General features: G+C 34.5%; 1 long non-coding RNA gene across 1 annotated transcript; it reads right to left on the reverse strand.

The window, feature by feature from the left end:
- Positions 1–18,253: 18,253 nt before the first annotated feature.
- LOC148779341 (uncharacterized) lies at positions 18,254–19,617 on the reverse strand. The gene is made up of 4 exons (XR_016046504.1): positions 19,586–19,617; positions 19,400–19,441; positions 19,183–19,242; positions 18,254–18,339 (listed from the first exon to the last, which is right to left on the reverse strand). It is a non-coding gene; the product is annotated as an uncharacterized LOC148779341 (long non-coding RNA).
- Between the last annotated feature and the right edge of the window lie 4,089 nt (positions 19,618–23,706).

Raw genomic sequence — 23,706 nt, forward strand, 5'->3', positions numbered from 1 at the left:
ACAGCTTGTGACTGTATTGATTTAATGCCCAAGAACGTACAATTTACCAGTTCATTGGCAGCTTGTGACCGTCCAATTTTTAGAGAATGAGATTTAAGTGTTAGAAAACTCAAATTTCAAATTTTGTTTTTTTCTTAATCATCCAAAATTTTAGATTGAAAAAATCCTCCTTAGTAGGTCATCTGACCAAGGTAGAAGAAGTAAACTATGCTCCCGAAAGACATAGTATACGTGCTCTTCATTGAATCTCCTTCCACCGCAATGGAGGGGCCCCATCTATAATCATACAATTTCAGCCTCTCCAGCAGTGCAAAGACTCAGCTTTGTAGAATTTGTATGGTCCAGTTCCAATCCAATAACCTCTCATAGTCCATACCTTTTTTACATGAAATAATATACATTTGCCCTTCTGACGAAAACAAAACTTTTACAATGTTCATGGCTATAGAAGCAAACTGAACATCAACAACTAAAAATTTAAGAGACATTCATGCACATCAATCACAAAAAAAAGTGGCACATCTTATATCCCTTACTTTTAAAATTTATGCTACGTTCACAAAAAACTCATCCCATGTCTGTGGCACCATTTTATATCCAAATAGAGGCCATAACAACTAAAAAAAAGAAACCATATTGGAATAAGAGGAAATAAATATGGTAGATTGAGCTACAAACCATTTTCTATGCATAGCCAATCCATGCTTAAATGAGAAGGATGTTAGAATTCAAATTTGATTTAGAAAAGCATTAACATGGCTACTCCATAGTTGACTGGGAGCACTTCAGCTAAGCATACATAAGAATTGTTTAGATATTGCTTGGTGTAAATGGAAATTGCCTAGGTACATTCAACTCTTTATCTTATCTTTTTTTTTTGAAGAAGAAGTTTATATCGGAAGAGAAAGATAAAACAAAGAGAAAGAGAATGAATTTCAAATGAATTTCAAAAACTCGTCCCATGTCTGTGGCACCATCTTATATCCAAATAGAGGCCATAACAGCTAAAAAAAAGAAACCATATTGGAATAAGAGGAAATAAATATGGCAGATTGGGCTACAAACCATTTTCCATGCATAGCCAATTCCCATGCTTAAATGAGAAAGATGTTAGAATTCAAATTTGATTTAGAAAAGTATTAACATGGCTACTCCTCAGTTGACTACGAGCACTTCAGCTAAGCATGCAGAAGAATTGTTTAAATATTGCCTGGTGTAAATGGAAATTGCCTAGGTACATTCAGCTCTTTACTTTTTCTTTGAGGAAGTTTATATCGGAAGAGAGAGAGAAAACAAAGAGAGAGAATGAATTTCACTCAACAAAATGCAACCATGTTAATGCAAATAAAAAATGAAGAATGCATATAATAGAAAGAAACTCCACCTTAATCCCAGAGGGACTCTCCATAAAGCCCAGCTTGTATGTACTTGACCTGGTAATGGGGGGAATCCAAGATTTTCTCATTCAGCACTACAAGAAAGAAGTTGTCAAATCCCAATTCACAAAAGCTATCTTACAAATATAAATAAAAATAAAAAATGATAAAAAATTGCAAGAGATACACACTATCTACTATAATTGAGAACTAAATAAAAGCTATGCCCCCAAACAGTCACAACATTTGGTGTTAAAACAAATACACATTGGAATAACATAAGCCATATTGGAATAAGATGTAATAAATAAGGCACAATGGGCCAAAAACCACTTTCCATACATAACAGCTAAGAAACATAAGCCATATTGAAATAAAAGGAAATAAATATGGCAAATTGGGCCACAAACCACTTTCCATGCATAGCAGCTAAACACCAGAAGCCATATTGGGCCACAAACCACTTTCAATGCATAGCCAATCCATGCTTAAATGCGAAGGATGTTAGAATTCAAATTTGATTTAGAAAAGCATTCACATGGCTACTTCATAGTTGACTGAGAGCACTTCAGGTAAGCATGTCTAAGAATTGTTTAGATATTGCCTGGTGTAAATGAAAATTGCCTAGGGACATTCAGCTCTATATCTTTTTTCTTTTTATGAGGAAGTTTATATCGAAAAAGGAAAAAACAAAGAGGAGAAAATGAATGAATTTCACTAAAAAAAATGCAACCATGTTAATGCAAATAAAAAGAATGCATATAATAGAAAGAAACTCCACCTTAATCTCAGAGGAACTCTCCATAAAGATCAGTTTGCATGTGTTTGTTCGAAAGCTATGAAAAGAGCATCCTTGACCTGGTAATGGGGGGAACCCAAGTTTTCCTTCATCAGCATGGCAAGAAAGAAGAAGACAGAGATCTCAAACCCCAAATCTCAAAAGCTAAGTTACAAATATAAATAAAAATCAATAATGATAAAAAATTACAAGAGACACACACTATCTACTATAATTGAGAAATATATAAAAGCAATACCCCCAAACAGTCACAACATATGGCGTTAAAACTAATACACATAACTGCTAAAAAAAAAAGGCCATATTGGAATAGGAGGAAATAAATATGGCAGATTGGGCCACAAACTATTTTCCATGCATTAGCCAATCCATGCTAAAATGAGAAGGATGATAGAATTCAAATTTGATTTAAAAAAGCATTCATATGGCTACTCCATAGTTGATTGAGAGCATTTCAGCAAAGCATGTCTAAGAATTGTTTAGATTGCCTGGTGTAAATGGAAATTGTCTAGGTATATTCAGCTCTTTATCTTTTCTTTTATTTTTGAGAAAGTTTATATCGGAAAAGAAAGATAAAAATAAGAGGAGAAAGAGAATGAATTTCACTCAACAAAATGCAACCATGTTAATGCAAATAAAAACTGAAGAATGCATATAATAGAAAGAAACACCACCTTAATCCCAGAGGGACTCTCCAAAAAGCTCAATTTGTATGTGTTTGTTCAAAAGCAATGAAAAGAGTATCCTTGACCTGGTAATTGGGGGAGCCCAAAATTTCTTCCATTAGCACTGTAAGAAAGAAGAAGACAGAGATTGTCAAACCCCAATTTTCAAAAGCTATCTTACAAATATAAATAAAAATCAATAATGATCAAAAATTGCAAGAGACACACACTATCTACTATAATTAAGAAATAAATAAAAGCTATGCCCCAAAACAGTCACAACATTTGGCGTTAAAACCAATACACATAACAGCTACAAAAAAGAAGCCACATTGGAATAAGAAGAAATAAATATGGCAGATTGGGCCATAAACCATTTTCCATGCAAAGCCAATCCATGCTTACATGAGAAGGATGTTACATCAGAAGAGAAAGATAAAAATAAGAGGAGAAAGAGAATGAGTTTCACTCAACAAAATGCAACCATGTTAATGCAAATAAAAACTGAAGAATGCATATAATAGAAAGAAACTCCACCTTAATCCTAGAGGGACTCTCCAAAAAGCTCAATTTGTATGTGTTTGTTCGAAAGAAGCCACATTGGAATAAGAAGAAATAAATATGGCAGATTGGGCCACAAACCATTTTTCATGCATAGCCAATCCATGCTTAAATGAGAAGGATGTTAGAATTTAAATTTGATTTAAAAAAGCATTCACATGGCTACTCCATGGTTGACTAAGAGCTCTTCAGCTAAACATGTCTAAGAATTGTTTAGATATTGTTTGGTGTAAATGGAAATTGCCTAGGTACATTTCAACTCTTTATCTTTTTTCTTTTTTAGAAGAAGTTTATATTGGAAGCGAAAGAGAAACAATGGGGAGAAAGAGAATGGATTTCACTCAACAAAATGCAACCATGTTAGTGCAAAAAAAAACTGAAGAATGCATATAATAGAAAGAAACTCCACCTTAATCGCAGCGGGACTCTCCATAAAGCTCAGTTTGTATGTGTTTCTTCGAAAGCTATGAAAAGAGCATCTTTGACTTAGTAATGGGGGGAACCCAAGATTTCCTCATTCAGCACTGCAAGAAATAAGAAGACAGAGATTGTCAAAGCCCAATTCTCAAAATCTATCTTACAAATATAAATAAAAATCAATAATGATAAAAAATTGCAAGAGACACACACTCTACTATAATTGAGAAATAAATAAAAGCTATGCCCCCAAACAGTCACAACATTTGGCGTTAAAACCAATACACATAACAGCTTAAAAAAAGAAGCCATGTTGGAATAAGAGGAAATAAATATGGCAGATTGGGCCACAAACGAATGAGAAAGATGTTAGAATTCAAATTTGATTTAGAAAAGCATTAACATGGCTACTCCATATTTAATTGAGTGAGAGCACTTCAGCTAATCATGTCTAAGAATTGTTTAGATATTGCCTGGTGTAAATGGAAATTGCCTAAGTACATTCAGCTCTTTGTCTTTTTTCTTTTTTTTGAGGAAGTTTATATCGAAAGAGACAGAGAAAACAAAGAGGAGAAAGAGAATGAATTTCACTCAACAAAATGCAACCATGTTAATGCAAATAAAAAGTGAAGAATGCATATAATAGAAAGAAACTCCACCTTAATCCCAGAAGGACTCTCCATAAAGCTCAGTTTGTGTGTGTTTGTTCGAAAGCAATGAAAAGAGTATCCTTGACCTGGTAATCGGGGGAGCCCAATATTTCCTCCATCAGCACTGTAAGAAATCAGCACTGTAAGAAAGAAGAAGACAGAGATTGTCAAACCCCAATTCTCAAAAGCTATCTTACAAATATAAATAAAAATCAATAATGATCAAAAATTGCAAGAGACACACACTATCTACTATAATGAGAAATAAATAAAAGCTATGCTCCCAAACAATCACAACATTTGGCGCTAAAACCAATACACATAACAGCTAAAAAAAAGAAGCCACATTGGAAGAAGAGGACATAAATATGGCAGATTGGGCCACAAACCATATTCCATGCATAGCCAATCCATGCTTAAATGAGAAGGATGTTAGAATTCAAAGTTGATTTAAAAAAGCATTCACATGGCTACTCTATGGTTGACCGAGAGCTCTTCAGCTAAGCATGTCTAAGAATTGTTTAGATATTGCCTGGTGTAAATGGAAATTGCCTAGGTTATCTTTTTTCTTTTTTAGAGGAAGTTTATATTGGAAGAGAAAGAGAAACAATAGAGAGAAAGAGAATGAATTTCACTCAACAAAATGCAACCATGTTAATGCAAATAAAAACTGAAGAATGCATATAATAGAAAGAAACTCCACCTTAATCGCAGCGGGACTCTCCATAAAGCTCAGTTTGTATGTGTTTGTCGAAAGCTATGAAAAGAGCATCATTGACTTGGTAATGGGGGGAACCAAGATTTCCTCATTCAGCACTGCAAGAAATAAGAAGGCCAGAGATTGTCAAAGCCCAATTCTCAAAATCTCTCTTACAAATATATATAAAAATCAATAATGATAAAAAATTGCAAGAGACACACACTCTACTATAATTGAGAAATAAATAAAAGCTATGCCCCCAAACAGTCACAACATTTGGCGTTAAAACCATTACACATAACAGCTTAAAAAAAGAAGCCATGTTGGAATAAGAGGAAATAAATATGGCAGATTGGGCCACAAACGAATGAGAAAGATGTTAGAATTCAAATTTGATTTAGAAAAGCATTAACATGGCTACTCCATATTTAATTGAGTGAGAGCACTTCAGCTAATCATGTCTAAGAATTGTTTAGATATTGCCTGGTGTAAATGGAAATTGCCTAAGTACATTCAGCTCTTTGTCTTTTTTCTTTTTTTTGAGGAAGTTTATATCAAAAGAGACAGAGAAAACAAAGAGGAGAAAGAGAATGAATTTCACTCAACAAAATGCAACCATGTTAATGCAAATAAAAAGTGAAGAATGCATATAATAGAAAGAAACTCCACCTTAATCCCAGAAGGACTCTCCATAAAGCTCAGTTTGTGTGTGTTTGTTCGAAAGCAATGAAAAGAGTATCCTTGACCTGGTAATCGGGGGAGCCCAATATTTCCTCCATCAGCACTGTAAGAAATCAGCACTGTAAGAAAGAAGAAGACAGAGATTGTCAAACCCCAATTCTCAAAAGCTATCTTACAAATATAAATAAAAATCAATAATGATCAAAAATTGCAAGAGACACACACTATCTACTATAATTGAGAAATAAATAAAAGCTATGCCCCCAAACAATCACAACATTTGGCGCTAAAACCAATACACATAACAGCTAAAAAAAAGAAGCCACATTGGAAGAAGAGGACAAAAATATGGCAGATTGGGCCACAAACCATATTCCATGCATAGCCAATCCATGCTTAAATGAGAAGGATGTTAGAATTCAAATTTGATTTAAAAAAGCATTCACATGGCTACTCCATGGTTGACCGAGAGCTCTTCAGCTAAGCATGTCTAAGAATTGTTTAGATATTGCCTGGTGTAAATGGAAATTGCTTAGGTTATCTTTTTTCTTTTTTAGAGGAAGTTTATATTGGAAGAGAAAGAGAAACAATGGGGAGAAAGAGAATGAATTTCACTCAACAAAATGCAAACATGTTAATGCAAATAAAAACTGAAGAATGCATATAATAGAAAGAAACTCCACCTTAATCGCAGCGGGACTCTCCATAAAGCTCAGTTTGTATGTGTTTGTTCGAAAGCTATGAAAAGAGCATCATTGACTTGGTAATGGGGGGAACCAAGATTTCCTCATTCAGCACTGCAAGAAATAAGAAGGCAGAGATTGTCAAAGCCCAATTCTCAAAATCTATCTTACAAATATATATAAAAATCAATAATGATAAAAAATTGCAAGAGACACACACTCTACTATAATTGAGAAATAAATAAAAGCTATGCCCCCAAACAGTCACAACATTTGGCGTTAAAACCATTACACATAACAGCTTAAAAAAAGAAGCCATGTTGGAATAAGAGGAAATAAATATGGCAGATTGGGCCACAAACGAATGAGAAAGATGTTAGAATTCAAATTTGATTTAGAAAAGCATTAACATGGCTACTCCATATTTAATTGAGTGAGAGCACTTCAGCTAATCATGTCTAAGAATTGTTTAGATATTGCCTGGTGTAAATGGAAATTGCCTAAGTACATTCAGCTCTTTGTCTTTTTTCTTTTTTTTGAGGAAGTTTATATCGAAAGAGACAGAGAAAACAAAGAGGAGAAAGAGAATGAATTTCACTCAACAAAATGCAACCATGTTAATGCAAATAAAAAGTGAAGAATGCATATAATAGAAAGAAACTCCACCTTAATCCCAGAAGGACTCTCCATAAAGCTCAGTTTGTGTGTGTTTGTTCGAAAGCAATGAAAAGAGTATCCTTGACCTGGTAATCGGGGGAGCCCAATATTTCCTCCATCAGCACTGTAAGAAATCAGCACTGTAAGAAAGAAGAAGACAGAGATTGTCAAACCCCAATTCTCAAAAGCTATCTTACAAATATAAATAAAAATCAATAATGATCAAAAATTGCAAGAGACACACACTATCTACTATAATTGAGAAATAAATAAAAGCTATGCCCCCAAACAATCACAACATTTGGCGCTAAAACCAATACACATAACAGCTAAAAAAAAGAAGCCACATTGGAAGAAGAGGACATAAATATGGCAGATTGGGCCACAAACCATATTCCATGCATAGCCAATCCATGCTTAAATGAGAAGGATGTTAGAATTCAAATTTGATTTAAAAAAGCATTCACATGGCTACTCCATGGTTGACCGAGAGCTCTTCAGCTAAGCATGTCTAAGAATTGTTTAGATATTGCCTGGTGTAAATGGAAATTGCCTAAGTTATCTTTTTTCTTTTTTAGAGGAAGTTTATATTGGAAGAGAAAGAGAAACAATGGGGAGAAAGAGAATGAATTTCACTCAACAAAATGCAACCATGTTAATGCAAATAAAAACTGAAGAATGCATATAATAGAAAGAAACTCCACCTTAATCGCAGAGGGACTCTCCATAAAGCTCAGTTTGTATGTGTTTGTTCGAAATCTATGAAAAGAGCATCATGGACTTGGTAATGGGGGGAACCAAGATTTCCTCATTCAGCACTGCAGGAAATAAGAAGACAGAGATTGTCAAAGCCCAATTCTCAAAATCTATCTTACAAATATATATAAAAATCAATAATGATAAAAAATTACAAGAGACACACACTCTACTATAATTGAGAAATAAATAAAAGCTATGCCCCCAAACAGTCACAACATTTGACGTTAAAACCAATACACATAACAGCTTAAAAAAAGAAGCCATATTGGAATAAGAGGAAATAAATATGGCAGATTTGGCCACAAACGAATCAGAAGGATGTTAGAATTCAAATTTGATTTAGAAAAGCATTAACATGGCTACTCCATAGTTGATTGAGAGCACTTCAGCTAATCATGTCTAATAATTGTTTAGATATTGCCTGGTGTAAATGGAAATTGCCTAAGTACATTCAGCTCTTTGTCTTTTTTCTTTTTTCGAGGAAGTTTATATCGAAAGAGACAAAGAAAACAAAGAGGAGAAAGAGAATCAATTTCACTCAATAAAATGCAACATGTTAATGCAAATAAAAAAATGAAGAACGCATATAATAGAAAGAAACTCCACCTTAATCCCAGAGGGACTCTCCATAAAGCTCTGTTTGTATGTGTTTGTTCGAAAGCTATGAAAAGAGCATCCTTGACCTAGTAATTGGGGGAACCCAAGATTTCCTTCATCGGCACTGCAAGAAAGAAGAAGACAGAAATTGTCAAACCCCAATTCTCAAAAGCTATCTTACAAATATAAATAAAAATCAATAATAATAAAAATTACAAGAGACACACACTATACTATCTACTATAATTGAGAAATAAATAAAAGTTATGCCCCCAAACAGTCACAACATTTAGTATTAAAACCAATACACACATAACAGATAAAAAAAAGAAGCCATCTTGGAATAAGAGGAAAATAAATATGGCAGATTGGGCCACAAACCATTTTCCATGCATAGCCAATCCATGCTTAAATGAGAAGGATGTTAGAATTCAAATTTAATTTAGAAAAGCATTAACATGGCTAGTCCATAGTTGACTAAGAGCACTTCAGCTAAGCATGTCTATGAATTGTTTAGATATTGTCTGGTGTAAATGGAAATTGCCTAGGTACATTCAACTCTTTCTCTTTTTTCTTTTTTTGAGAAAGTTTGTATCGAAAGAGACAGAGAAAACAAAGAGGAGAAAGAGAATGAATTTCACTCAACAAAATGCAACCATGTAAATGCAAATATAAATGAAGAATGCATGTAATAGAAAGAAACTCCACCTTAATCCCAGAGGGACTCTCCATAAAGCTCAGTTTGTATGTGTTTGTTCGAAGGCTATGAAAAGAGCATTCTTGACCTGGTGGTAATTGGGGGAACCCAAGATTTCCTTCATCAGCACTGCAAGAAAGAAGAAGACAGAGATTGTCGAACCCCAATTCATTAAAGCTATCTTATAAATATAAATAAAAATCAATAATGATAAAAAATTGCAAGAGACACACACTATCTACAATAATTGAGAAATAAATAAAAGCTATGCCCCCAAACAGTCACAACATTTGGTGTTAAAACCAATACACATAACAGCTAAAAAAAAGAAGCCATATTGGAATAAGAGGAAATAAATATGGCAAATTGGGCCACAAATAATTTTCCATGCATAGTCAATCCATGCTTAAATGAGAAGGATGTTAGAATTCAAATTTGATTTAAAAAAGCATTAACATGGCTACTCTATAGTTGACTGAGGGCACTTCAGCTAAGCATATCTAAGAATTGTTTAGATATTGCCTGGTGTATATGGAATTTGCCTAGGTACACTTCAGCTAAGCATGTTTAAGAATTGTTTAGATATTGCCTGGTGTAAATGGAAATTGCCTAGGTACATTCAACTCTTTGTTTTTTTTCTTTTTTTGAGAAAGTTTGTATCGGACGAGAAAGAGAAAATGAAGAGGAAAAAGAGAATGAATTTCACTCAACAAAATGCAACCATGTTAATGCAAAAAAAAAAATGAAGAATGCATATAATAAAAAGAAACTCCACCTTAATCCTAGAGGGACTCTCCATAAAGCTCAGTTTGTATGTGTTTGTTCGAAAGCTATGAAAAGAGCATCCTTGACCTGGTAATTGGGGGAACCCAAAATTTCCTTCATCAGCATTGCAAGAAAGAAGAGGATAGAGATTGTCAAATCCCAATTCTCAAAAGCTATCTTACAAATATAAATAAAAATCAATAACGATAAAAAATTGCAAGAGACACACACTATCTACTATGATTTAGAAAAGCATTAACATGGCTACTCCATAGTTGACTAAGAGCACTTCAGCTAAGCATGTTTAAGAATTGTTTAGATATTGTCTGGTGTAAATGGAAATTGCCTAGGTACATTCAACTCTTTATCTCTTTTTTTTTTTTGAGAAAGTTTGTATCGGAAGAGACAGAGAAAACAAAGAGGAGAAAGAGAATGAATTTCACTCAACAAAATGCAACCATGTTAATGCAAATATAAATGAAGAATGCATATAATAGAAAGAAACTCCACCTTAATCCCAGAGGGACTCTCCATAAAGTTCAGTTTGTATGTGTTTGTTCGAAGGCTATGAAAAGAGCATTCTTGACCTGGTGGTAATTGGGGGAACCCAAGATTTCCTTCATCAGCACTGCAAGAAAGAAGAAGACAGATTGTCAAACCCCAATTCTGTAAAACTATCTTATAAATATAAATAAAAATCAATAATGATAAAAAATTGCAAGAGACACACACTATCTACAATAATTGAGAAATAAATAAAAGCTATGCCCCCAAACAGTCACAACATTTGGTGTTAAAACCAATACACATAACAGCTAAAAAAAAAAGCCATATTGGAATAAGAGGAAATAAATATGGCAAATTGAGCCACAAACAATTTTCCATGCATAGTCAATCCATGCTTAAATGAGAAGGATGTTAGAATTCAAATTTGATTTAAAAAAGCATTAACATGGCTACTCCATAGTTGACTGAGGGCACTTCAGCTAAGCATATCTAAGAATTATTTAGATATTGCCTGGTGTATATGGAATTTGCCTAGGTACACTTCAGCTAAGCATGTTTAAGAATTGTTTAGATATTGCCTGGTGTAAATGGATATTGCCTAGGTACATTCAGCTCTTTGTTTTTTTTCTTTTTTTGAGGAAGTTTATATCGGAAGAGAAAGAGAAAATGAAGAGGAGAAAGAGAATGAATTTCACTCAACAAAATGCAACCATGTTAATGCAAAAAAAAAAATGAAGAAAGCATATAATAAAAAGAAACTCCACCTTAATCCTAGAGGGACTCTCCATAAAGCTCAGTTTGTATGTGATTGTTCGAAAGCTATGAAAAGAGCATCCTTGACCTGGTAATTGGGGGAACCCAAAATTTCCTTCATCAGCATTGCAAGAAAGAAGAAGATAGAGATTGTCAAATCCCAATAACGATAAAAAATTGCAAGAGACACACACTATCTACTATGATTGAGAAATAAATAGCTATGCCCCCAAACAGTCACAACCAATGGTTTAAAAAACGGATCGGTGACCTCGATCGGGCTTCCAAAAAACCGATCCGGATCGGCGAATCGGCGATCCGGATCGGGAATCGGGTGAATCGGTCAGAATAAAGCTTAAAAAAAATTCGAAAAAATTATTAAAATTCATTATAAATATTGTTTTTTAGTAATTCAATAAAAAATGAGGGTACCCCATTAAGAATTTTCATGTTTTTTAATGAATATGCGAATATTGATATGTTCTTTCCCTGCATGAACCGCCATTCAGCATTTAATTTACAGTATTTCGTGCTCATCCCTACACTGTTGCTGTTGGGACTCGATATGTGAATAATATGGCTGAGATAGGGTGGCCTCAGAATCATCATCTCTCTCATTTTCTCTTTGAATAATATGGATTAAAAAAAAAATAACAAATTTTCAAAAAAATCGATCATGGATTAAAAAAAAAATCACAAATTTTCAAAAAATTCTATCATGGATTACAAAAAAAAATTCGATCATGGATTAAAAAAAAAAAATCACAAATTTTCAAAAAATTCAATCATGGATTACATAAAATACGATCATGGATTACATAAAATTCGATCATGGATTACAAAAAAAAAAAAACAAAAAAAAACAAACAATTCCATCGTGGATTACAAAAAAAGAAAAAAACAGTTCGATCATGGATTACAAAAAATTCAATCATGGATTACAAAAAACTCTATCATGGGTTACAAAAAAAGGAAAAAACAAAAAATTCAATCATGGATTACAAAAAAAAAAACAAATATTTCGATCATGGATTACAAAAAAAAAACAAACATTTCGATCATGTATTACAAAACATTCGATCATGGATTACAAAAAATTCTATCATGGGTTACAAAAAAAACAAAAAAATCGATCATGGATTACAAGAAAAGAAAACAAACATTTCGATCATGGATTACAAAAAATTCTATTATGGGTTACAAAAAACCAAAAAATTCGATCATGGATTACAAAAAAACAAAAACAATTCGATCATGGATTACAAAAAAATCGATCAAGTATTACAAAAAAATCTATCATGGATTACAAAAAAAAAAAAAAAAATTCCGTATAGGACTCGCCGATTCCGTACAGTGAATCGGCAATTCACTGTACAGAATCGTCCGGTTCTCTCTAGAACCGGACGATTTCCGATTTTTTAGGCGATCCGGTCCCCTTTTCATGATTTCCAAGTCGAACCGGGCGAGTCCGGTTTGACTCGGCGTTTTTTAAAACACTGGTCACAACATTAACATGAACAAAATTACAAAAAGGAGATGTGTAAATTTGTATACCTCTCTCTCTCCAATCATATATTAATGTGCACATAGCAGGGTTAAGTGTATCTCAATCTCTCACCATCCATGTTATCTCCTATATAAACAATTAAAGATAAATTTTATGGGCTTTTTGAGACCCACAACTAGATAAATTTTATGGGCTTTTTGAGACCAAGACAGCTACATACAACTAGTTTCATCGCATCTACAGAAAAATAATGGAATTTTTTCACCCTAAAAAGGAAAACTTAGAAAGGCAGAGACACCTTGGTGGTACCTAGTTGATAAACTGGATAGACATAGAGTGAAATACAATATTGCATGACTGTAAAAAATTTAACAAAATATGGTGATGTGTTCAAATACAATATTGCATTTATGTTTTTCCATAATCCGATCCTTGAAAGACCTCAGAGGAAGACTTCCATAGAGCTGCAAATCTTGAAGATTCGGTCAAAAAAATGGTTCGAGATGCTAGGGACAGGGTACTTGATTGAGGCCAATCTAATAACATTCATTGAAGCCAAAAGATATTCTACTCCCTCAGGAGTATACTGTCCATTTACTCCCTCGAAAAAAACCCCACCTAAGACTAGTTTTAGGGGATATAACCTCTTTAACACATAGATTAGCATCAATAGAAATTTCCTAATTGCACCATCAAAGCACTTGAAAAAAAAAATGTCTCAAGCTTGAATAGAAACTGTCTAATTTTTAGAGGATGAGATTTAAGTGTTAGAAAATTCAAATTTCAAATTTTTTTTTAAAAATAATCGTCTAGTGATTCTAAGGTGGTTATCAAAATTTAAGATTGTAAAAATCCTCCTAGTAGGTCATCTGACCGAGGGAGAAGAAGTAAACTATGCTCCTGGGGGAGTGTAGTATACGTGTTCTTCATTGAATCCCCTTCCACCGCAAGGGAGGGCCCCATCTATAATCATACAAATTCAGCCTCTCCAACAGAGCAAAGACTCAGCTTTGTAGAATTATATGGTCCAGTTCCAATCCAATAACCTCTCATGGTCCATACCTTTTAACATGAAATACATTTGACCATCTATTAAGGATCTGATACCCTTCAGAAATTGCAAAAACAAAACTTTTACAAAGTTCATTGCCATAGGAGCAAACTGAACAGTGGCACATCAAAAACTAAAATTTGAGAGATACCCCTATCCCTTACTTAGAAAATTTATGCCACTCCACAAAAAACTCATGCCATGTCTGTGTCTATACCCAAATAGAGGCATCCATAACAGCTAAAAAAAGAAGTCATATTACAATAAGAGGAAATAAATATGGCAGATTGGGCCAGCAAACCATCTTCCATGCAAAGCCATCCAAGCAAAAGCTTAAATGAGAAGGATAGAATATAAATTTGATGTAAGAATGTGGAGAGAGAAAGTAGGAGAAGAGAGAGGTTAGGTTTTTGGGCTTACGTGACGGATCCATCTTGGTAGTGAAGGACTTGACGGAGAAAACGAGACCAAACATGAGCTTGTGATCCTGTTGTGGACTAAGGGTTTGGAGGGGACAAAGCCATTTCCTGTAAAAGAGGCAAAGCCCATTCCGATTTGATTTAGAAGGATACAAGAACATGCTAAAATACAAGAATTAAATTCTCGATAGTTTTCAATTTATATTTCAAATATATTGGACGAATTACCCTTCAACATCATCCCAAGAAAAAAATCAACACCACACTTCATACATATTAAAAAACTGGGGAGCGCAGAGAGAGAAGCAAACACAATTATCAGACTAAGAAAGTTGAGAAGATTGCTTCCCTGCTTGTGTTAGAGTGAGAATTGGGACCATCTTGCTCTCGATGAGTTCTTCTCCTGTAAAGGCCACCAAAATAGTTTCTCCTTTTTGGGTGGCTCTCATTGTTGAGCTCGTCATCTTCGCTTGAAGTACCTTTCGCCATTTTCTTGATTGTAAAAGTAGAAGAAAAAGATTAATGGATTTCTGATCAATGACTAATGAAGCCTTATGGTCTAAACTAGAGGAAGATATTTGAAAAGATTCATGCCGGCTGGCTCGGTGATCAAGAAATGCATTGAGAGAGATGGATCGGTTTCTGATCAAGATACGCAGAGAGAGAAAAGAGAGTAGATCAGTAGATTGTTAATGGGGACGTTAATCAATGAAATATGGATTGGCCCTCACCGAGAACATGAGTAAGGAGTAGTTTTGGGATTTATCTAGAGTAAAATTTGAGAGTGAGAACCCGTTACAGTATATATATAAGCCAATGGCTACATATATATAAATATGTATGAATTAGATTATTTCAAATCAAAAATATCTATTTCTAAAAAATATCTATTTCTATTTTAATATTTATTTTTATCACATATACATGTGTCTCTTCCATAATGTAAACCATTCGCATCTTAGTCACGTTTTTGTTTTTCTCTCAATTTTTATGTGGTTTTCTCATTTTAGGGCTTTAGAGCTAGCCAATTGTGAGCTCAGCTCGGCTTATTTTGGTTTGACTCGGCTTTTTTTGGCTATAATCAACTCGGCTGAGCTCCCATCCGATCGGTTCATAATAAATTCTCTTGAGCAGAGCTGAGCCGATATAAGTTGAGCCTAACCAAAATAAGCCGAGCCGGGCTAGCCAACTCTAGCCAAAACCGAGACCGACCAAAAAAACCCATGGAAAAACAAAAAAATTTTAAAAAATCAAATAAAAAAAAAATTGTAAAAAATAATAAACAAATTCCTATTAAATAAAAAATCAAATAAAAAAAACAACCAATCAGCCAATTTACTGGTCAAGGGTCAAACCGCTTCGGGGCCATGTCCAATTAACCATTCCGGAGCACTAAAAAGAGGAACAGTCTATTTGAGAGAGTGAAATGAAGGGGAGAGAGATGACTCGTATCAGTTCACATTGTAAAGCAAAGAATTGGGATATAGAAACCCTAATTAACTTCTAAAAATTTGAAGATTGTCTGTTTGTAATTTTTAGACAACAATTTGTAGCTGAAACGAAAAAAGATAGTTTAATTTGGGAACAAAAAATGATGTCTAAAATTTTCCTATGTTATAAAATTCCACAATTTTGCTATATTAAAATTTCACTGAATTTCGTTAAAATTTCATTGAAATTCTACAAATTTCAGTGAAATTTGTAATAGTCTTTTTTTTTTTTTTTTCGTATTTTTACTATTTTATTTTTTCTCAATATCTCGGCTTGGCTTATATAGGCTTGGCTCGGCTTGTATCGGCTCGGCTCGACTTACATCGGTCATTCTTTTGTTGTCATTCGATACCTGAAGACTTTCCAATCCCCATATGTTTTCATTTAGCATGTGTTAGTTAAATTGTGTCTAAGTGTCTAATTATTTCAAGTAGTACCTGAAGATCAACGCAGGGCTCTCTATCCAACTCATTCTTTCAAGATTCTATTCTTCTGTTATCATTTTATTTTATTCTTCTGTTGTCAGGCTCGACTTACAGGCTCAACAAAACCTGATATGTTATTGCAAAAGAATATAGGCTGATTAAATTTTTCATCATGCACATAAAGCTACAAAAGGTGACACATCATAAATCATTGAGGGGACAAGAACAACCAAACAGACACACATGAGTTCATCATTATTCCTTTTTCAATGACTATTTAACTCATGATTATGATTAGGTATAATGACATATCAAACAATAGATAATATCAAAGGTTGTAACATAAGGAACTGCCAAAACATACAAACATTTTAATGGAATTACATGAAAACCGATATTCTAACTGCTGTGTGTCTTTTTTGTTTTGGCGAGGTCCACAGTTGTGCATTATGAACATGGGCAACCCATCTTAAAAGGAGACTGAGTTACACTCCAACTAAATATATATAAAACTTAACAGTTCAGATTCACTACTCGTGAAGAATTGTGAGAATTTAATTGATCCAGACATTTACTGATCACATATTCATCGTGCACTACTGATGATGATACCATGATCCATCCAAAAAAAGATTTGAGTATATAGGAAGTTGCAAATCCAGAACAAGAACATCAGAAGAAAGCTCACAAAGTATATGAATCCAATTCTGCATAGATAGAGAGGAACTGGACTTTTAGCAATTCACAGTCAACATCATATATGGATCTAAAACAATTCTAGTTAAATGGGAAAACTCAAAGTGGGTGACAGAGTCCCTTCCCCAGACTTTAGTGACCTTGCAAAACTCCCTAAAGGAAACCTTTGAGCATAAGTTAGCAATAACAATTCAAATCCCAACCAAAACACACTAAAGAACATAAGAAACAAGACTCAACTCCCAAACTTCCTCTCAATGATCATTACAAAAGGGATAATTGTGAACAATCTCATATCAATGGCAGAAGCCCAAACACTACCGTAAACGCATTAAGCAGCAAACAAAACCAATAAAAAATGTATCCAACCTGGGACACTGACCTACAACTGTTAGATAATGGTATCCAACATGGACAAGAATGACAAATTCCACTGTGAATTTTTTGAATATGAACTATCAATCAGTTAGAGGCATGATCCAAGCAAAAGGGAGAAAACAAAAAATCACATACTAGTTGATATTTTTAAAAAGTAACTATGACCTCAGGGGAGGGAATTTAAATGAAAACCATAATCAATATAAAAGGAAAGGCCAGCAATCAAACTTATAAACTGCTTTACATACTTAAGGTCAACTCCCATAATTTGTGGATTCAATGGATACCCAGTCACCTATAGAATGAATCAATGACAACATCAAAATCAAAATCAAAATTTTCTCTTTAACCAAAAATAACTAATAAGTAAAACTCAAGCAACAAAAGGACTGTTTCCATGTATGTAACTCAGAAACAGCAACCATCATTAACAAATCACAGAATTTGGACAGAATATATATGGATCAGAGGCGAAGTTACTCCATCTTATCAATCCAAGAATCCCAAACATAAATATTGATGATTATTCTGGAAGCATACTACGTAAGGCCACGAGCCTGCAAATACAGACTGTTGTGGCCACATAACCATGGCACCTGTTGGAACATCCATATGCATATAGAAATACAACTGTGATAATCAAAGGACCACAAAAGCTTTAACTTAGATAAAGCAAAATCCATCATGGGATGAATTGGACTGCCACTTCGGGAGTCCACACAAAATGATTTATGATGCCCTGGCAAGAAGAAATACTCAATATGAAGTCTAAGAAAATATCACTTTTCTTCACTAGTATCTACTATCTTATACAGGGATCAATATTCCAATAGAATTTAGCAGCCAATATAAGATGAATTAATCTCCCTCAAAATATACAAGTCATCTAATGCTTAAGTGGCTCACCAAATGTAAGTGTTCCCTTGCCATTGTTCCATCAATCCCTTGCCATATGTTACAGTCAAAGTGTAGAAGTCAATCCCTTGCCATATGTTCCGTCAAGAAAAAGAAAATCAGTGCCATTGCGAGGGCACCAACTCTGGAGCTATGGAAAGCTTATGGGTAGAACTTTTACCAAGGGAAGTGATGAGGTCCATTATTTCACCTAGACAAAGTGCATCTGTCTGCACAAGGGAGATTCTTGAAATTTGACTTCTTGCTAGTATCTATTTTCAAGGCATACATATGGTTGACCCGAAAACTTTTGCAAGTTAGACACAGAGAGTGCAGTCATCAAGTGGATTTTGCATGCCAAGACCATGAAGGATCAAAGTGGCGACGATGGATTAGGTGTCCAAGTGTTTTGATGGCTGCTATCTCAAAAAATGGTGCATGGAACCCCCTAAACAAGCGCTCAATTAGCAAAAAAGAACGAAAAAATAGCTAAACAACTTCTCCAAATAACCTTCCCATTATAATATGTAGAAATTTTGTGAAATAAGCTATAAAGCATAGAATTGTCATGATGGTAGATACCATGCCCTGATTTTTACCATATTTGCAGCATCATTTGACATTGTAGAGATGAAAAACTAAGGCAGCTATACTAGCAAAGTAGCAACAGAAGATTAATTTTTCTTTCCATTCCTGTCCAAGTGTTTTGATGGCTGCTATCTCAAAAAATGGTGCATGGAACCCCCTAAACAAGCGCTCAATTAGCAAAAAAGAACGAAAAAATAGCTAAACAACTTCTCCAAATAACCTTCTCATTATAATATGCAGAAATTTTGTGAAATAAGCTATAAAGCATAGAATTGTCATGATGGTAGATACCATGCCCTGATTTTTACCATATTTGCAGCATCATTTGACATTGTAGAGATGAAAAACTAAGGCAGTTATACTAGCAAAGTAGCAACAGGAGATTAATTTTTCTTTCTATCCCTCCTGCATCTACGAACAAGAATATGATTTTCAAAAGCCAATGGATTTCAACATGAAGTTGTACCTTAGTGAGCGGTGAACTTAATTTCTGAATGACATCAATTATGTGATCGGACTCCACAGCCTAAAAAGAAGAAAAGGCACAAAAGCAATTTAGTGAATAACCTATAACCTAAAATCTAAACAGTTCAAATCTTTTGAGCCTATGCCCAATCTACCTAAAAATCTGCAATTCACCAAATACAATACAAAAAAGACAATACCCATGTCTGGTTCTTAACTCGATCAGAGACCGATGGATCCAATCCAGGGAATCTAGCATTCTGAAACACTGCGCATGTACATCAAATTAAAGTGCTATTCCATCCAGAAATGCAACCAGGTCAAAAGCATGCACTAAATCACCCTCTATCTTTCAATTATAATACGAGTATGAAATAAACATCCCACTAAGGAATTGAACTTACCAGAGGAGAATTTCTATCTTCACCAATATAACCTGAAGATGATTAAAAGAATAATCAGAGGTTGCTCATCAGCCACTCATAAATCACAGAAGTTAAATGATTGTATGCTTGAACATTTCACCTGTCAGAAAAACCAAAATCTAATGCAACAGAGATCCAGATGAGTACATTCCTTTTTGGGTGGCTCTCATTGTTGAGCTCGTCATCTTCGCTTGAAGTACCCTTCACCATTTTCTTGATTGCAAAAGAGGAAGAAGAAAAAGATTAATGGATTTCTGATCAATGACGAATGAAGCCTTATGGTCCAAACTGGAGGAAGAAATTTGACAAGATGCATGTTGGCTGGCTCTGTGATCAAGAAATGCAGAGAGAGATGGATCGGTTTCTGATCAAGATACAGAGAGAGAGAGGAGTAGATCAATAGATTGTTAATGACGTCTACTTAGAGAGAGAGTAACCTCTGAGTGAGAGAGAGAAAGAGTTGCAGCCAGCCTTTTGTGTTTCGCTTGAGCATGTCAAAGCAAAGGGAATGAATAGATAGAAAGAGAGAGCCGTTGCGTCAGAGGGAGAGAGCCGTTGCCTTAAGGAGAAAAAGAGCCGTTGCCATATAGAGAGAGAGAGAGCCGTTGCCTCAGAGAGAGAGAGAGCCGTTCCCTTAGAGAGAGTTGCCTTAGAGAGAAAGAGTCGTTGCCATATAGAGAGAGCCGTTGACATATATAGAGAGCCGTTGCCTGAGAGAGAGAGAGCCGTTGCCTAACTTCGGTGGTGTTCTCCAAGTCCCATAGGGAAAATTGCATAAAACCCTAAAAAATAGACGGCATTTTTACCCACGTAAATTGTTTTTAGCATATTTCTCCTAAAAATTAAATTTTAAAATAAATTTCTTTTTTTTCACAATTTTTATTTTAATAATTTATTCATAATTTTATCGATTTTCTCATTTTTGGGATTTTAGGCCAACTATTTATTGAACTCGGGTCAGCTTTTTTCGAGCTAAAATATCTAGGCTTGGCTCAACTAACGTCGGCTCGACTGGGCTAACATCGGCTCGACTGGCTAATATCGGGTCGTTGCGGCTAACATCGGCTCGGCTCGGCTCAGGTCAATGAAACTCAACGTTAGATTTAGCTATTATGCAAATATCATAGTTGCTAAGTCTCCGTTCAAAATATGATTTTTTAAATAAATATCTGATTTTTTTAAATCCGTTAAGAATCCTGAGTTTTTTAAAAGATCTTCAAAAAATTACTTTTTTAATAGTATTGATAGAAATTCGTATTTTATCTTTTCTAAAAACTACTTATTCCTTATAACTTTATTATTTATTTATTTAATATTATTCAAAATTGGTTTAAAGAAAAGTAAAGTTACAATAGGAGTAAATTTAAAATCTTGATTTAAATAAAAATACCATTAAAAGTTCTCTATCTCTATTTAGTTTTTCTCTCTAAGATTTGTTTTTTGGTTTCTGGATTTTTCAAACATTTGTTTCAAGAATCTTTGGGTCGAAAGGGAGATATTGGAGAAAAAGCAATTTATTCGTTGCCTCAAGATGTCGTCAAACGTTAACTTACCCCATAAGCAAAATGGTTCAATCGCCTTTGTTTCTCTTATTTTTCTCTCATCTTTGTATTAATTTACTTTGAATTTGCTCTGCATTTCCTCTGAATTCAACTGTCACAACTTGATTTCTTAGTTTTAAGAGAGGCATGGATTGTCATAACATTCCCAACTTCATGTCCCTTTCAATTTTCTTTTCAACAATGATTTGACCCACTTTAGAGAGAGAGATGAGCTTATGGGAATTCAAAAGAGTTGAAAGGAGGAAGAAGAATCTCAAGACTTGTTACGATTTGAAACTCAAGATCTTGATGACCAAGGTGGATGCAAATACTTTATATGCGTTTTTTTTTGCTTTCATTCTTTTATTAAAAACTTGGTTTTGGAAGATGAGTTCCTTTTGTTTGTAGTTGCCCTTTTTCTATCTAAGCTATCCTTTCGTTGCTCTCTCTCTCATCACCAGTACGATGCCCCTAATTGCCCTTTCTCTTTCTAATCTATCCTTCGTTTGCTCTCGCTCCCTCTCTCTCTCAATCTTGTTTTTTGTATGCTCTCGGCCTTATTTACAGGGATTGTAAGTCTCTTTCTCTCTCTATCAGAATACCCAATAGGCCATAACTTGTTTTGTTTATTCTCGTATTTTTTACGCTCTGTTTCAGTGTTGCGTGCCCATATACAAAATGGAGACATATATTTACAAATGTCAAAGCATGGTGTTGCTCGATTCAGAGTAAGATGTAAAGGTATGAGATTCTACTAACCTTTGTTAATCTATTTGTTGAAGCGATTTATTGGTGGTGATGAATCTTTTAGATTTTTTTTTTTTTGAGAGAGAGCAAGCGCTCAGCTTCAATCTCCACCTCGATCTCTCTCTGAAAGCTAGACTTCAATCCTATTTCCATCAAGACTCCAACTATGATGAGCCCGAGAAAGTTCAATCTAAGGCTTGAACGAACCAAAGAGAGAGAGAGAGATTGTTGTGAAGGGGAAATATATGATGGTTGAGCTAGACTTCAATCTCTATTTCCATCATAGACTCAACTATGATGAGCCCGAGAAAGTTCAATCTAAGGCTTGAACGAATCAAAGAGAGAGAGAGAGAGATTGTTGTGAAGGGGAAATATATGATTGTTGTGAAGGGGAAATATATTGTGCTAAATTGAAATAGAAAATGAGAATGAGAAGAGTTCTTCATATGATTCTTCATATTGGTAATACTCTATGATTTTCCTGTGTGTTTGGATTTGGATGTTTTGGTATTTTTTTAGGATATGTATTGTTGAAGTTATGCTTCCAGGGCTTCTCTTGTGTTTTAGTTTCTTTTCCTTTTTTTTTTTGGTATATGTATTTTTTTAATGGAAATGCCATCTTTTGGAGATTCTAGAGTTCTTATAGGGTTTAGGGAATTGAATTGTGTTTCTAAGCCTTATTTTGTGGTTTCTAGTGGAATTTTCTTCTTTCTCTCCCCCGCCCCCAGCCACAAGTGGAACGCTTAGCTATCAGAGACGATTTCGGATCTCAAATGCTTAAATTTTTAATTGATTGTCTTGCTCATTTATGCTTTTAAGTGCTTATGATTAGCATTTTTTTTGTTTTGCAGGGAGGGACGATATATCCTACAAAAGTCAAACACAAGCTTATGGGAATTCAAAAGAGTTGAAAGGAGGAAGAAGAATCTCAAGACTTGCTATGATTTGAAACTCAAGATCTTGATGACCAAGGTGGATGCAATAACTTTATATGCGTTTTTTTTTGCTTTCATTCTTTTATTAAAAATTTGGTTTTGGAAGATAAGTTCCTTTTGCTTGGAGTTGCCTTTTTCTACTAAGCTATCCTCTCGTTGCTCTCTCTCTCTCTCTCTCTCTCTCTCTCTCTCTCTCTCTCTCTCTCTCTCTCTCTCTCTCTCTCTCTCTCTCATGCCCTTAATTGCCCTTTCTCTTTCTAATCTATCCTTTGTTTGCTCTCGCTCTCTCTCTCTCTGAATCTTGTATTTTGTATGCTCTCAGCCTTATTTACCGGGATCGTAATAGTCTCTTTCTCTCTCTCAGAATACTCAATAGGCCATAACTTGTTTTGTTTATTCTAGTATCTTTTACACTTTGTTTCAGTCTTGTGCACCCATATACAAAATGGATACATATATTTACAAATGTCAAAGCATGGTGTTGCTCCATTCAGAGTAAGATGGAAAGATATGGGATTCTACTAACCTTTGTTAATCTATTTGTTGAAGCGATTTATGGGTGGTGATAAATCTTTTGGATATTTTTTTTTTTAGAGAGTGAGCGAGCGCTCAGCTTTAATCTCCACCTCGATCTCTCTCTGAGAGCTAGACTTCAATCTATATTTCCATCTAGACTCCAACTATGATGAGCCCGAGAAAGTTCAATCTAAGGCTTGAACGAACCAAAGAGAGAGAGAGAGATTGTTGTGAAGGCGAAATATATGATGGTTGAGCTAGACTTCAATCTCTATTTCCATCATAGACTCAACTATGATGAGCCCGAGAAAGTTCAATCTAAGGCTTGAATGAATCATAGAGAGAGAGAGAGAGATTGTTG

This window comes from Amborella trichopoda, chromosome 12 (genome assembly GCF_054954075.1).
Source record: "Amborella trichopoda isolate Santa Cruz 75 chromosome 12, AtrichopodaSantaCruz75HAP2 v2.0, whole genome shotgun sequence".
Lineage (NCBI taxonomy): Eukaryota > Viridiplantae > Streptophyta > Magnoliopsida > Amborellales > Amborellaceae > Amborella > Amborella trichopoda.